Source organism: Aythya marila (genome assembly GCF_965140915.1).
Source record: "Aythya marila genome assembly, chromosome: 3".
NCBI classification, from domain to species: domain Eukaryota; kingdom Metazoa; phylum Chordata; class Aves; order Anseriformes; family Anatidae; genus Aythya; species Aythya marila.
Genome location: NC_139044.1, coordinates 76791243 through 76807109, shown reverse-complemented (window position 1 = coordinate 76807109; position 15867 = coordinate 76791243).

Genomic DNA, 15867 nt, shown 5'->3' with positions numbered 1-15867 from the left:
TGGTCAAGCTTTATGTTAGGTACTAGTTGAAATTATTTGGTCTCTAATTAACTAACAGTAAAGTACTTCAATGAAATACTGGCAGTAGTTCTGCATAATACTGGTTTAGCAACTCACTGGTAATTTAGGTGTTTTCCTGAGCAGAAAGTCTGAAGAAAGCCTGCATTTACTATTAGAGTACCTCTGACATGCCCTGGGTTTCAGAAAGTGTAATTTTATTTTTTATTTTTTTTTCCTTCTCCCTAGTGGTTTAAAAATGTAAGTGTGAGAGCTGGCCCGACAGACTAGCAATGACAAGGTTAAACTACGGATGTTTAGGAAATCCAAGCAGGCTGCCTGTGCCACAACAAAGCAATGCTGGCTATGGCTACCTGTTTCAGCAGACTTCTCCTCCTGTCCTCCATGGGGCCCAGGGACTCAGCTGTGCCCTGCAAAGCTTCCTGTTTACAATCACGCATCCTCCGAAAACAACGCACGCTCTGCTTCCCACATCTCTGAAGCCCTACAAGGATCCAATAACATCCTGTGACTTGCCGTCACTGCAGCCCTTGTTTTTCTGAGAACTGGCGGGAGAAGGCTCTCACAGGATTGTTAACAATCGGTCATCACCTTTTGGATGTGTCAGACTGCCGAGGACTCCAGGCTTAACTGACAAGGAAACAATATCTGCAAAACGTTTGGACTTTGTTCCTGTCATATATTGGTTCACAGTGTATTGCGGCAGTTAGTGCACTTCCTATGTGGAGGAAACATTTTGATTTAAGGCTGGATCTTACGTAGCCTTCAGAGCACTGATTGAACTGGGACAGTAGCATGATTCAGTACTGAATGGTCTTGGCAATTGCACAGCTTGTCTGCCCTGGTTGTCTCCTCATGGTTACAGCCAAGGTACGTGCACCATCTGGATCCTGCCAGCACCACAGCCTCCTTGAGGAGAAAAAAAAATCTGGTCTCCAGCTCCGTCCAAAGAGGAGCCCAGATTAAGATTTCATTCCTCCCATTTCTTCCTCTGTCCTCTGCCCTGCAAAACAGGCCTGGTGTCCTCAGTGGTTCCTTAACAGCACTCAGGAGAGAATGAACTGGCAATGATGAACTGGAATTTAAAGAGCGAAATACTCCCTAGTATTAAAAATAAAATATAAGGAATGAGCTATCTGGTACTGTAGGTAGTAACCCTTTTCTTCTAGGAGCTGCTTTTGTGTCATCAACAAACAAATAAATAAATACATAAAACTGAGCATGCTCTTTTTTCAAAAGTATGGTAGCTCCTGATTACGTAACCCAAACCTGACCCCATCCTTGTACCCACTTCTCAAGGGAAGAAGGCTGGTGCAGCAGGCAGCACCACCTCCTGCAGCTCTACATGGCTGGGCAGGGAGCTTCACTGCCTCTGCCCCCAGTCCCGAGAGCAGTGGGGTGCTGGTGCCTCCATGTTTGTGATATGTATCACGTGGAGATAGAGAGAAAAAAAAAAAAAAAAAAAAGATGGGATTTGGCTTTAATGAGCAAATCTAGTTTTGCCATGTAGCATTGAGATTGCATGAGGTTTGGAATGCGTATGGCTCTTGTTTAAAGGCTACATCTAATTAAGGCTCTCCAAACATTTGGGATTGTAGATTCCTCATAACCTTTCCATTGTTCTTGAAGTCAAAATAGCAGCCTTAACCACGCATACCATATCATCAACAAGACTGCAGTTTAAAAGAAAGACTATAATTTGCACACCACTAGATAAAATGTATACTCTAGAAATTCTTTCCAACATATTAAATGATTTAATAGGAAGTAGAACTTAACAAAAATAAAGTTGCTATAAGTCTCAAAGACCCACCCACAATCTCTTATGAAGAAAAAATATTTTCAAACACAAAAAATCTGAAGGTAATACTCTTAAAAGATTGAATTCATACAAAACCCAAATCTACTGCTAAAGGAGAGTAAATTGGAGAGTAAATTCTTCTTCAACATACAGTTGAAATTAACACAACAGAAAATGAAGTTATGGATAAATTAATACCCTTATTCCCCAAGTAAAATCAGTAATAAAATCAAATAATAAACCAATCCTTTTTTTCCCATACATACTCTCAAAAATAGACAACAGACAGAATTTGTATGAAAAGGGGCTCTGGGAAAAGCAATGAAATGTTGCCAGAATTCATTAACTCTACCAACTTAATTTTTTTCCCATCCATCTGGAATACACATACACACTGGCCTTCTCACTGAAAAATTGTTTCCACACGTGCACATACACACATGTAAAGTCAAACAAAAAGAAACCCAAAGGGGCAATGCAATTACCTGGCACATGCCTTGGAATTTTAATGTATCTTTCTTGTCTGTCTTTGTGTACGTATGCAGTACGTTTGTAGGACCAGAAATATAAACTTTATTCTTAAAAACTTTACTTAGTCCATTGCTGGAATACTGGCACATTATCAAGCAATAGATTTAGTGTCATGTTACTTTGTTGACACTGGGTTTTTGATATTACCACTGGCAAGGTAGGACTCAACTTGCTAGAGTGATCTTGCATGGGAAGATTTCTTTTTGCTTGGAGGGAATTTTAGACACCAGCAGAGTGTTTTGTTTCACATATTTGACAAACTGTGTGACTGAGGTATATATATTTATTTCTGTGGGACTGGTATTAAAGCCGTAAACCTGTTGCCAGATCGCAGTAACGACAAAGGTGACTCAAGTTCCCTATGAATTTTGCTGTGACTGAGCACCCTAGGTAATTCAGGAAAAGTCCTGCCCAACAGCATCCCATGGCTATTGCGTGATTGTGATTGAGTCAACAAAAGGCTGACCCTGAGTGAATTTACACAGGGCCAAAATAAACTTATCGGCCTCAATAACCTTCACACTTCTTTCTTCCTTCCTTCTATTTCAAAGCATGCTTGTTGCGCTCTGTGGTAGCACAGATGCTTTGTGAGCCTCAGTGACCTTCCTTTCCCTTTCTAAATCTTGTTATCATATTTCTTTCTCAATCCAAAATTTTATTTACTCTATGGATCTTGCTTCTGCAATCTCTTGAATAGGGCCTTGGCTCTTACATCTTTAGAATGGAACAGCTGCCTGTAGAGGGATGTAGACTGGCACTCATAAGGCTTGCTTGTCTCAAAAGAAAAAAAATTTTTAAAAAAAAAAGTAAAACTTGGAAGAGACCTACAACTTCACAGTTACAGGCATCAGTCAGCCTCTAGTTTAAAGCAGATTCATTTATATTTTTCACCCCAGATTTTAGGCACCATCCCCTGAAGAAAAAAAGAAAAGATAAAAGAAAACATACCTGCCTTAACTGCTGGTCTGCCCATTTCCATGATCCTCTTTGTCTTGTGAGCCATCAGGTTACTTCAAAGACTGAAACATTGCCATTGACTTCTGTTATTTCCAAGCATCAGTGATTACTTAATTTTACAATAAAGCCAAAAGGAAATGTATCTTAACTAAATCCCTTACTAAATTCCTAACTGAAAATTAATAATAACACTGGTAATTTTACCAACTCAACCTGATGTTAGGGCCATAAGTAAACTTAGCTGTATTTATTCATGCTCAGTACACTGCACTATGGACACTGGTCTTCCTAGATCTCATTGGTATCCTTTGCCTGACTCCTTCACTGAAGCTGCAAGCACTTCAGCAGGTAAATTTAGCATCAGCTGTAAAACTCAGGCTGTCTAGATTTGAGTGATCCATGGACTTTAGCACAGGCTTCAGACAGATGTTCATTTGTGTTCACTGTATTCTCACATGGAGAAAACAAATGACACAAAGTGAAACAGTGAATTATGCAGTGTTCAGTAACAAATATTATGTTAAATAAAACCCTTAAAAAAAAATGTAGAAATGAAGTTATCATAGAATCATAGAATCATAGAATATCCTGAGTTGGAAGGGACCCTTAAGGATCATCAAGTCCAACTCTTGACACCGCACAGGTCTACCCAAAAGTTCAGACCACGTGACTAAGTGCACAGTCCAATCTCTTCTTAAATTCAGACAGGCTCGGTGCAGTGACCACTTCCCTGGGGAGCCTGTTCCAGTGTGCAACCACCCTCTCTGTGAAGAACCCCCTCCTGATGTCAAGCCTAAACTTCCCCTGCCTCAGCTTAACCCCGTTCCCACGAGTCCTGTCACTGGTGTTAATGGAGAAAAGGTCTCCTGCCTCTCGACACCCCATTACGAGGAAGTTGTAGACTGTGATGAGGTCTCCCCTCAGCCTCCTCTTCTCCAGGCTGAACAGGCCCAGTGACTTCAGCCGTTCTTCGTACGTCTTCCCCTCCAGGCCTTTCACCATCTTCGTAGCCCTCCTCTGGACACTTTCCAACAGTTTCATGTCCTTTTTATACTGTGGTGCCCAGAACTGCACACAGTACTCGAGGTGAGGCCGCACCAGCGCAGAGTAGAGCGGGACAATCACCTCCCTTGACCTACTAGCGATGCCGTGCTTGATGCACCCCAGGACACGGTTGGCCCTCCTGTTATGGAGGTCTCTGCCTGACCTTTCCCTTTCAGCTGACAGGTCAAACTCCGTACCAGGAAGTATGTGTATTCTCTGTACTGAATTTGCTCTACAATGCTAATTAGACACTCTCTGGAAGAGGTGTCATCCTTGAGGAATAGCTGTTAAACTGAGGTCATGTCTGCATATCGTTTGTCTATGCTTCACTTTTATTTAAAGAATATGGAAATAAATGCTGACATCCTGGTCAATATTTCCTGCCCCTGCTAAGCATTTTCTTCCATTTAGGACTGTATCAGTGAGTTTTCTGACTGCTACGCTTGCCACAGTAACATGCTACTCTACAGTATTCTACACAATGCTTTATTGAAAGTTTTGTACATCTAAGACACATATGTGGTATCTGAGCACAACGTGATCAAATAGACAGCATTTGCTAGCATGTAGGTAACCCCACTGACTCTTATCTCAATACGGGCTTTTCTTTTAGCACAGTCCTTTCTCTCATACCACATCACAGATAGTGGCAAGGTTTCCAGAAACTATTCTTTTTCTGATAATAAGAATGCTACTACCATCTACATTTTGTTGTTGTTTGTTTGTTTTTAATTTTCTTCGCTTTAGATACCAGTGGGACCTGCATTTAAAACTCATGTTTACTAACATTTATTTATTTATTTATTTATTTTAAGGAATTTAGGCCTTGCATTTAAGAAAGCATTATTGCAGACTCTAAGCAATGTAGGATCTGGTTTTATTTGTAATATCCAGCAGCTCCTCAGTTCCTCTCCAAATATATGCAATATTTATAAGTCTTGTGTTTTACTGGGGTAAATTATATCCTACTGACAGCCTATTGTCCCTGCTACTTGTCAATGGACTCCCTTCAGTAATTAGTTCATTCTCTCTCTTTCTGTTCCTGAGGCAAGTTTAGTTGAGGATTGTGCTAGATGTATCATAAAAATTTCTTTACAGCATCTCCCAAGGTGAAGGAGTCTTGGTAGGGCATTTGTCATAGGAGTTTCCAGAAGTCCAGAGACTATGCCTATACAGCCAAAAAAAAATAATAATAAATAAATAAAATAAAATAAAATAAAATAAAATAAAATAAAATAAAATAATAAAATAAAATAAAATAAAATAAAATAAATAAAATAAAATAAAATAAAATAAAATAAAATAAAATAAAATAAAATAAAATAAAATAAAATAAATAAAATAAAATAAAATAAAATAAAATAAAATAAAATAAAATAAAATAAAATAAAGTCCCCAGTGAAAAAAAAGATGAATCAAAAATATTGCCCTGACCATTTCCTGCCACGCAAGCAAACACCAGCCAGACTAATCTAGAGGATGATCAAATGGGAGCAAGCATCAGGTCCACAGCTGCCTACCGGAGGAGAGGAATTCACCCAGATTAGCTCCTCTGGCCATTTACTTTGTAATATGGGGCAATGGCAAACACTCTACAGCTATCATGAAGAGATATTGTTTTTGCATATTTAAGAATAAGGAAAGGAAGTGGGAAGTCAAGGAGTAAGAATGCTCAGGTAGACTGAGTGCACAGAATTTCTCTATGTCATCTGCAGTATGAATTTGATTATGTAAAACTTAGCCATCCAGCTGATTGAGGTTACTTTCTCAGCTTAAGTTGACATTCCAGAGGTAAAGACTTCCTGGAAGTATAAAGATTCCACTGATTTTTTATTATTTTCCCCATGATACATGAATGAAAATCTCACCAAAATTAGTGGGAGTTGCATGCATCCAAATCACTAAGAAGGAAGCCCTTCCAGTCCCTCATGTTACTGACAACATTAAAAATGTAAATTCTTAATTCTTAACTATTTGCTGCTCTGTTAATTTCCAGACTCATAACCTGTGACAGATAATTCTGTCACAAGAAGTGTCGGGAAAACTGAGAGAACACTTCCAGCTTCTGCTTATATTATTCTTTTACTTTTCTCCAATTTGTTTTCAAACTTTTAACATGGATGGATACTCTTAGACAAAGAAACTTGGAATTTGACTTTTTTTTTTTCTTTCTTTCTTTAATATTTTACCCTCTAGTGAAAGATCTGACTAAGTGGACAGACACTTGAGAAATAGTAAATCAGGCTATAGCAATTACAAAACAGTATCTTAAACTTATATAACTCAACTCTACGAAGGCATCATAAACCCCTACAGTAGAGAAATTTCTCCCCAAGAACAAGACAAATGATTAATTGGGATTCCAGGTCTCTAGCTTTCAACCTGCATGTTTTTGCACATTTTTGTATTGTGACTTGTTTATTCCTCAGGCTCAGTCTTTCCAGTAATAATTCCATGCTGTAATGACTGGACTCAATAAATAAATAAATAATAATAATAATAATAATAAAATTCTTCTGTGGTGAGAGTTAACAATCCAGTATCTTCCCAGCTGAAGGTTAAGTTGCGTCTTCCTTTCTTACTCTAATTTAGTGCTATGGAGACAAAGCTGTGAGTTCTGTAAAGGAAGAGAGATTTATAACACATGGTAAAAAATCGGTTGTTACTCCGTTCAATTACATATTTTTTTGAGATTGATCTGCTCCCCACTGAAGTCAGTGGGTGGTTTTTCCTCTGAATTCAATAGCTTTTGGATTGAGCCAAAATGAAGGAATGAAGCACTACAGCACTAGTAAAGGGCAGGACAGTACATAAAAAAACATGTGTTTTTTCATCATGATTGGTGTTTCAGACTGCTAAAGCACTGCCTCTCCCCATATCATAACAATATCTGGGACTGGAAAAATATAAATTATTTCAGTGTTTTTTCTCCTATTGATTTTTGCTAGATGTATCCCAATAGTGCGTGCCAAATTGTGACTCCGTTTCAATGTTTATGTAAATTCATAGAAGGCCGGTTCTGTAAAAAAACAGAACAACGCAAAACAAAACAAGACACATCTTTAGTACTTTTTTGGAAATAATCACCTAGCTTTTCCAAACTATCTGTGTACTTACAACAAGCGTTTTTAAATTCTGATAGTTATATGCCAGCACGGACACATATTCAAACCCAAACAAATGTCATAAGAATTTCCCTTGATGGTAGCTCGTATATCTTAATATCTGTTAATATTAGTCATCTGCACATTTAAGTTTTATTAAATGTACAAACTCTGTGGAACTCCACCCTTATTACAACATCAGTTTGCAGTCTCAAGCATTTTTTTTTGTGTTCTGAGGACATACTATTAGGCTAGTGGCCTATAGAAAATATTATTTGCATAATGGGAAAAAGTGAAGAGAAAAAGAATCATAATATTTTTCAGACACTTAGCTAGCTTAGTCAATGCATAGGTATTTATTTGTTTAATAAAATTTACTGGGAAAAAGTCAAAACTTGAAAAGTTAGAAACTAATTATGCTAAGGTCATCTTTGCAATGTAAATTTATGCTTGCTGCATTTATACTTCGTAGTAAAGCCTTACAGTTACGTTCAAATAACACTCTCTTTTAATAAAACCATTCAATTCAGAGGATGTATAGTGCTCCAGGGATGACAGAAAGTTGTACAATTATGGCTATAAGACAAGTGGTGACATCGGACTGGTTGCTCCAACTAAAGACAGTATACACCAAACAGTGGTAGGTCAGTGCCAATGAGAGGAAGGAGCCAGAAAGTGGGACAAGATACTACTTGATACCTGCTGAAATCTCTCACTGAAAGGGGACTAAAGTTCTTACATAATGGTATGCACGAAAAAGATGCTTTTTGACCCTGAAATTTGGATAGTTTTAGTACCCTTGATATTGCAGAGGAAAAAAACTTAGTTCCCTGGTTAGCTTTCCCATGTCCACATCCTGGTTATCCATACTCCACGATGTTTAGTTTTTCTGTGGATTATTATTTTATTTTATTTTTTTAAATAAACAAACAAGCCAAACCACTAATACTTCTCAAGAGAAAATCCTGGTATAGTTTATAAAGGGACTGTTGCTTATATGAAGTATGGATAATATTTCACTTAAGATTGCTGCTTTCTGTACAGTTTCATCTTCCATCACTACTCCCAGGATCACTGTGCCCTCCAATACCCACACAAGACACCAAAACATACTTCAACATACCTGCAACTTACAACATGCAAACTCTACCTGTATTTCCATATGGAACCCATGGAGTCCAGAAGACACTTCAAATTTCATGTCATGTGGATGAGTTCAATCCATGGTAGATGGGACTAGCTCTGAGTAATTTGGATTTGAACAATTTTGCACTATTTGGTCTAGGGATGAAGGTGAGTCTTTGCAAAAGAGGCCTTGAACCAGAGGTACAAGTCCTGGAGTAGACTGGTAACCTAAAGACATCAAATTAATCTGAATATATTTTAGAGAAAGAATCAGCTGGATTTAGCAAAAATCTCTGTGGAAAAGGCAAAAACTGACAGCAGGAGGCAACAGAGTTTGTCTACCCCTCAAAATACGTTGATTTAACCATTCATGGAAATGAACAGGGCTAAAACCTCACTGGTATGTATGAAATGAGAAAGAACTTTTTGTGTTTTATCAGCATAAAAATGTTTCCTGCATCAGAAAAAGCAGAAAGGAATTAACATTGGAAAAAAACTGTGGAAGGAATAGGGGAAAACCAAGATGTATCTCTGTAGAGCTGGAACTGGGCCTCCCAAGCCTTTACTTTGTTATGAGTAGCTGAGATATATTCCACCTCATTTCATTTCTAGAGGAAATTACAAATCCTTACAAACCCCACAATAGCCATGCAGCATCAAATATTGAAAATCTGAGAAACCTCGATGCCTTCTGGGGTATTTCTAGATCCCACTTAATGCCTGACTCACGATGGCAATTATCTTTTCTATGCTAGGGACACAGTAACTAATTAAGTGGGCTCATGAAAGCACATCCAGAATCTGGAAGGAAAGCATAACTGATGTGATCATATTCCTGACATATTCCTTGGTCCAATGCAAGCTTAAAGCAGTTCAAGTCAGGAGTCTGAATGACTGAATCTGAATGACTCTTGAAATCAAGTGCCAGGGATAGAAAGTACTGTAGTTTAATGTATCATTTATTTTAAAATATGTTGTTCTTTGGAGGAGTCATTCTTTGTATTTTATGATGTTTGGAGGCAGAGTTGTCTAATGACTGTAGCTAAAAGCTATCTGGGTTATAAGTACAAGTGATCTACTTAAACATTGTTCAGTATGATGGGAGACTGATGGCTACCTTGATTCATAGTCTGCCAAGTTAAAAGAAGGGCAGTGGACTGGACCTCCTGGAAACCAAATAAACTGTACATCCTGAGCAGACCCAAATGCCAATGCTAGCAAGAGTTCTGCTTGCACCCTCTGTTGAACTCTGAGTCCCTGAGAAGGAGGACAGTCAAAGCACCTGTGCTCCTGATACTAACTTAACTTCTTATCATACCTTTACATTCTTCCTATGTTCTTTTTAGGCAAGGCAAGGCAAGACAAGGCAAGGCAAGGCAAGGCGTGTATTGCCATTTGTGTGTATATGGCATAAATACTTATGTAGTATATAAACTTCATGTTCTCTGAGCATGTATTTCTGTATGTGCACCAAAATTTGTAGCTCTTTGAAGCTTGATTTGGTTCCATGGTACTCTGCTACAAATTACTCAAATTCTAAAGCACAGAAGTGCATTCATCTGCTTGAAATGCTACATTGGCTTAAACTATAGAAAGCTTTCTTTTCAATAAAACTGTCACCTTTGGGGAAGATGATAAGCCATTCCTTTTCCTTCTCTTCTTAAAGACATAATTCTTCTTTTCATTCATTTCATACTGTATGTTATCTTCTTGTGTTCTAACTGAACATTTTAAAATGTTATCACATAATTACATTCAGAAAAAGACAGTTTTGCCTCTTGTAACAGAACAAAAGTAGATTTTAAAGTAAAGGAGTTGCCTCCTCTTATGGTCCTTACTGCAAGTGTCGTTTATTTTACATGAAAGAATATTTCAGTCTTCTGAAATCAGGAAAATGATTTTAATCCACGTCTTATGGTAATGGAGGCTGAGATATTCAGAGCTATCTAGAGTATTTAGCTACAAAACAGCAATTAAATTAATGGGAATTACATGGCTAAACCCTCTATTTGGTACTTTCATAGCATCTGCTGCAAGATCCTAAACACTGGAAAAGCTGCTGTCAGCTTTGGAACTGGCTGGATTGCTTAGTCTTTCTGCTTACCTCAAGCCTTGCCTGGCAAATGGTGACAAAAACCTTGACATAATTGCCCTGTTTTCCTTTTGAAAATAAAGTGTGTAAATAATTTCATGTTGTTACTAGGGTTTCGCACTTATAAATCTTGCCTGTCCTTACAACTGGAGAATTAAGGTAGTAAGTAAATGGAAGACTGTCAATTTCCTACTGTTCTGAAATTAAAATAAATATTCATAAAGGTATAAAAGAAATTGGAAAAAAATGTTGAAGAGAACTCTGAATCACAGTACAGTGGGTTTGAATGTAGAAAATCGGTGTTACTAGTATCATTAGTATTTCTAAAAGCTCTGTCCTTCTTTTAGCCTGTTTCCTCACATTTGAGGATTATGTCTTTGTCTTTCTGGAATGGAATAATCCAGTGCAGGCAGGTCAGATACTGCCCTCATATTTTCAGTTATTGTTATAAGCCTGAAAGTGAGCCCAGAAGGAAAACAGAAGGGAGTTAGAAAACATCCAGCCAAAATAATAATAATCTTTCACATTTGTCTAAATACTTTCAAATGTTACAACATTCACTGCTTTGCTGCTAGAACATGCTGACACACAATGGACACTGATACAACAGGATTTCATTCAGACTCACCGGGGTTCTCCTTGTTTTGAGTATGAGCCAGTTCCCAATAGAAATGTAAGAAACACTTCCACCCCACAAGAATCAGGAGGGAGGTGGTCAAGGGCCTCCGAGGAAGGGATCACAGGGAAAAATCAGTGCAAATTCTTTCATTTCCCTATGGGCTGGCACAACCATGCAGTGCCCTGAGGAGTATTGTTGCAGTCTATTGGATGAATGAATCAATGCCAAAAGCTTTGGCTTTTGTTATTCTTAAGCTAGAAGGCAATATAAGGACATTTTTCCCTGTGATGAAAATGGAATATTTTAGGAGAAAGCTTATGATGCTTACAGTTTCAAGAGCCCTTTCAGCTTAAAAAAGGAAAGTGAGATGTGAAGTGTTACTAACATGAAATATCTTTAAATTCTAACGGATAAAGTAATTTAAAACCTATTTACAGTACACTTAAGAAATGGGGTAACTACTACTTTTCTGGAGACAAGTGTTTATTGGGAGCTATATAGCCCCCTATGCACTCTGCAGCTGCACATGGTCTTACAGTACCAGAAGGGCGAGAGGCAACTGTTGGGGCTCCACCAGATACAAAGAGATTCTGAAAGCATCGGGAACCACAGAGAATGGAAGCCAGGGACTTTGAAAATGCCACAGTTCTTTAGGACAACAAAAACAAATAACAAACAATTAACAAACACAGAAGCAGCAAGAATCACTCTTTAAGGAGAGAACTGGAAGAAAAACTCATCTTAAATTCTATTTAATAAAGACAGCAAAAAGAGGCATTACTGGGAGCAGCAAAGATACTAAAATCAATGTTTTTAATTGCTTTTATGGAGCAAAAACTGCCTTATTTGAGATTATGTTGGATACTTGCAAAACTGCTATTGTTTCTGTTCCTTAGTTTCAAGACCTGGAAATACAGATCTATCAGCTCATCACACAATTCATACAATCTGCTAAATAAAAAAATTTAAATGTCACAGTAAAGAAAATGTTTCAGTTAAAATAAGAAAGAAATATTATAGAAATTATTGAGAGTAAGGTATTTGCTATGACTTATTTCCCATCTTTGTCTAGCACCAGTGCAGTAGCAAGTTATTTTCATAGATAAATTTGTTCTATACAACTATTCCCTTTCATGGCACATACAACAGAATTATATTAAACAATTTAAAATTTTGTAGTAGTCTTTCATTTTCAAATACTAGGAAAAAAAAAAAAAAAAGAAAAAAAAAAAGTACTTAATCTCTATCTTCCTGCCAAATTTTGATTTCCTAAGTATGAAAGTTCATTTATACAGTGATCATGAAATGTAAAAAATGTTTCCTTTTTGATCTTCAGGATTTTATCTGCCTCTTTAAACCACACACCCCACCATCTTTGTCAAAACATTGAAACAAAGAGATTTTCAAGTTGCAGGAGAAGGTCTCAAGGGAAAATGTAATCCTTCATCATCCAAAAACTGCTCTCTCTGTCTTTTTATTTTTAAATACACCATACACCATATAGATTATATCAACATTTTTTCAAAAATTCTCTGACCGCCTACCAGCATCATTAAAGATACGTCCACACATATATGTTTCAGGAGCAGGTACCAAGGGAAAATGTAAATCCGTAATGATCCCAAAATCTCTCTCTCTCTTTTTTTTTTTTTTTTTTTTTTTTTTTTTTTAAACACACCATAGACTGGATATATTATGTCAACATTTTATCAAAAATTCTCTGACCACCTATCAGCATTGTTAAAGATATAGACACACATATACGCATGTGCTTATGCAGGTATAGAGTATAAAACAGAACTATTTGGAGAATATTTTTGTTACCTCTATTAAATGAGTTGGTAAAAGTTGTAAAAGTTGGTAAAAAGATTTGCACAAAGAAAATAAGAAACAATTCTAAATTCCATAATAGCCACCAGACAATTTTTTGAATATGTTTTTAAATTGCACATGATTCTATCTCTTTACTATAACAACTCAGGCACCTAAAAGACAAAAAAACTTGAAAGTCTTGGTGATTCATTTTGTTTGTATACATACCCTGTTCACCTGAATCCTTTCAGGTCTTCTTTTCCTACTTTTTTCTCCACATTCCATGTACCCTCATTGTGATCTTTCAGTGTTCTGACCATTTTCCCAGAAAACAGACACAAGAAGATCCTTCTGAAGTGATATTCTTCCTTCCAGTTCCACTTAAGGAAGCAATTTAACATCACTTGGATTAAGCTCAAATAAATATGTTCACTTTAATAATATGAAGATACTGAAATCTAAATTTATTCAGGTCTTTTGAACAAGAAATTGCCATTGCAATAGACTGATCTTCAACACCAAACCTTCTATCTCCAGTCTTTACAAGTTTTCTCTTTGGTATCAGGCACTAGGATCTTGGAAAAAAAGAAAAAGTCGATCACTGAGAGGATTATGTCAGGTAATTCACATCTATCCTTACTCTTCAGAAAGGAATTACTCGTAATGAATATCAAACCCCAAAGCTGAACTGAGCTTTTTATAAGGATGGAGGCAGAACACTGTTCCAAGAAGCAGCTGTGAATCTTGTTCTTTCTAATGTTGCTATTCAGGTAGATTTGTGTATTTGTCTTTCATCTCCTACTGAATTAACTTTGCAAGGAATCTTCAGCAAATAGTTAGGGACAGTGGGAGAGGGGCAGAAAACACATAAAACCCTTGGTAGTGATGAGTAGGGGAAAACACTTCCTGTATATGTGTTTCACTGGGTGCACAGTAATAGAAGACTCATTAGAAAAACTGGTTTTGGATCTCAAATTTTCCTAGTGTGAATCTAAACAATGCTTTGTTATACTTGTATGGCATTATTTCATGGAAGGTAAGATTCCTCTCACCTAGATTTAACCATTGTAAACAGAGTCCTGCAGTCTGAGCTAATCTTTGAGTCTTGCATTATGGACAGTTCTAAGAGGACCTTCCTGTGAGTAAAACAGTTATTTGTCTTAGGGAAGGAAGAAGAATCGTCCAGAAATGCCTGTCTTCCTCCACTGACTGTGGAGGGAGCTTAGGTGGTTTTTCCGACCAGATGAATAACCTTCACGAGGCTAGCGTCAGGCCTGTCTCAGCTTGTAGGATAACACCCAAAATAAGGAATGGCAGAGCAGAATACAGCTTCATCCATTCTTCCCTTCTTCTAACCTATTTTTGGTGTGCTCCTTCTGAGCACCAAGCCCCTTCTGTTTTGGGAATCAGGGCATAAATTAGTGAGGAATAGAAATGTACGCTGCATCCTTTCTTCAATCAGAAAAATATGAAGTTCCAGTACAGACTTTGCAAAGCAAACTTCTAGGGAACAGGCTGCAGAAAGAGAAATGATCATCAGACAATACTGTGGGAAATACTATCTCCGCATTAAATGCTCAAACAATTCGCAAAACAGAAAAAGGTCAAATTATGTGAGAATACTTTTCCTTTTGAATTTAATAGCTAATTACAAATGCACATACCACTGCCACAGCATAGACTGTTGTGACATCCATATATTAGTGAAATGGAAGTTATGGGAATTACTATTTTTATTCTGTTTACAACTTGTAGGAAAAAAAAAAAGAAAAAAAAAAAAACTAAAATAGTTGTACGTGAAGTCAGACCATCCTTACTATAGGCCCTTAGTTCCATTCAGATAACCTCTATGAAACACAACATGAAAGCCAATGAAAATAAAGCATGGAACATTCAAAACTATCCTAAATTTAGATGGCTGGTATTTTATGGCATTACTAGTTACCCTATCCTTATTTTAATCCTCCACCCATATCATTCCTATTTTCATCTAGGCTTACCATGTAGTTATTCTTAGTTATTCTTATAACATTGTCATTCTTCCAAATACAATCACCATTTCTACTAAGACAGGATATTGAACATTGAGAAACCGTTCTTACTTGCAAGCAGCTTCAAAAGTGTTTAAAATATATATAAAATGCTTACCTTTTTAAAATATAATTTCACACAGTAAAATGCCCCAACATACTTTACATATTAAACAGTTGATTCCAGAGAAACATTTGCAATTATTTCAGGTACAACAGAATAAAATCAATTAAACTAATTTAAAATAGTATACTCTCAGCTCTCACTTACATGATGTAATATACTTAATACACAACTTCAACTGCACGAGTTATTCACAAGGTGTAGAATCAAAGAGGAAAAAAATCTTTTTAACAATCACCTTTTGCTCTGAATGGCTATTTAAACTTAAGTGTCTTTTTTTCACTGTGTGTTTAAAGACACGTCTCTTGTGATGGTAAGGACAAACATCAGGACTCCTTTGTTTTATGCCGAACTATTTATTTCAACACAACAGCAGTGGGATAATTTATTGCAGGCATGTTGACTAATGTATACATTTACACCTCCTAAACGTGACAAGCTGCAGGTATGAAAACTGGGTGGTGTCTTAAAAGGATACAGCATTGTTAGACCCACATTCAATTCATTTTATCTAAAAATCCTGGAAGAGTTACTGAATTTAAAACACCTATTATTATTATTCCTTAATGTTTAGCATATATTAAATACACTGATAGTAGTTGATTTTTGA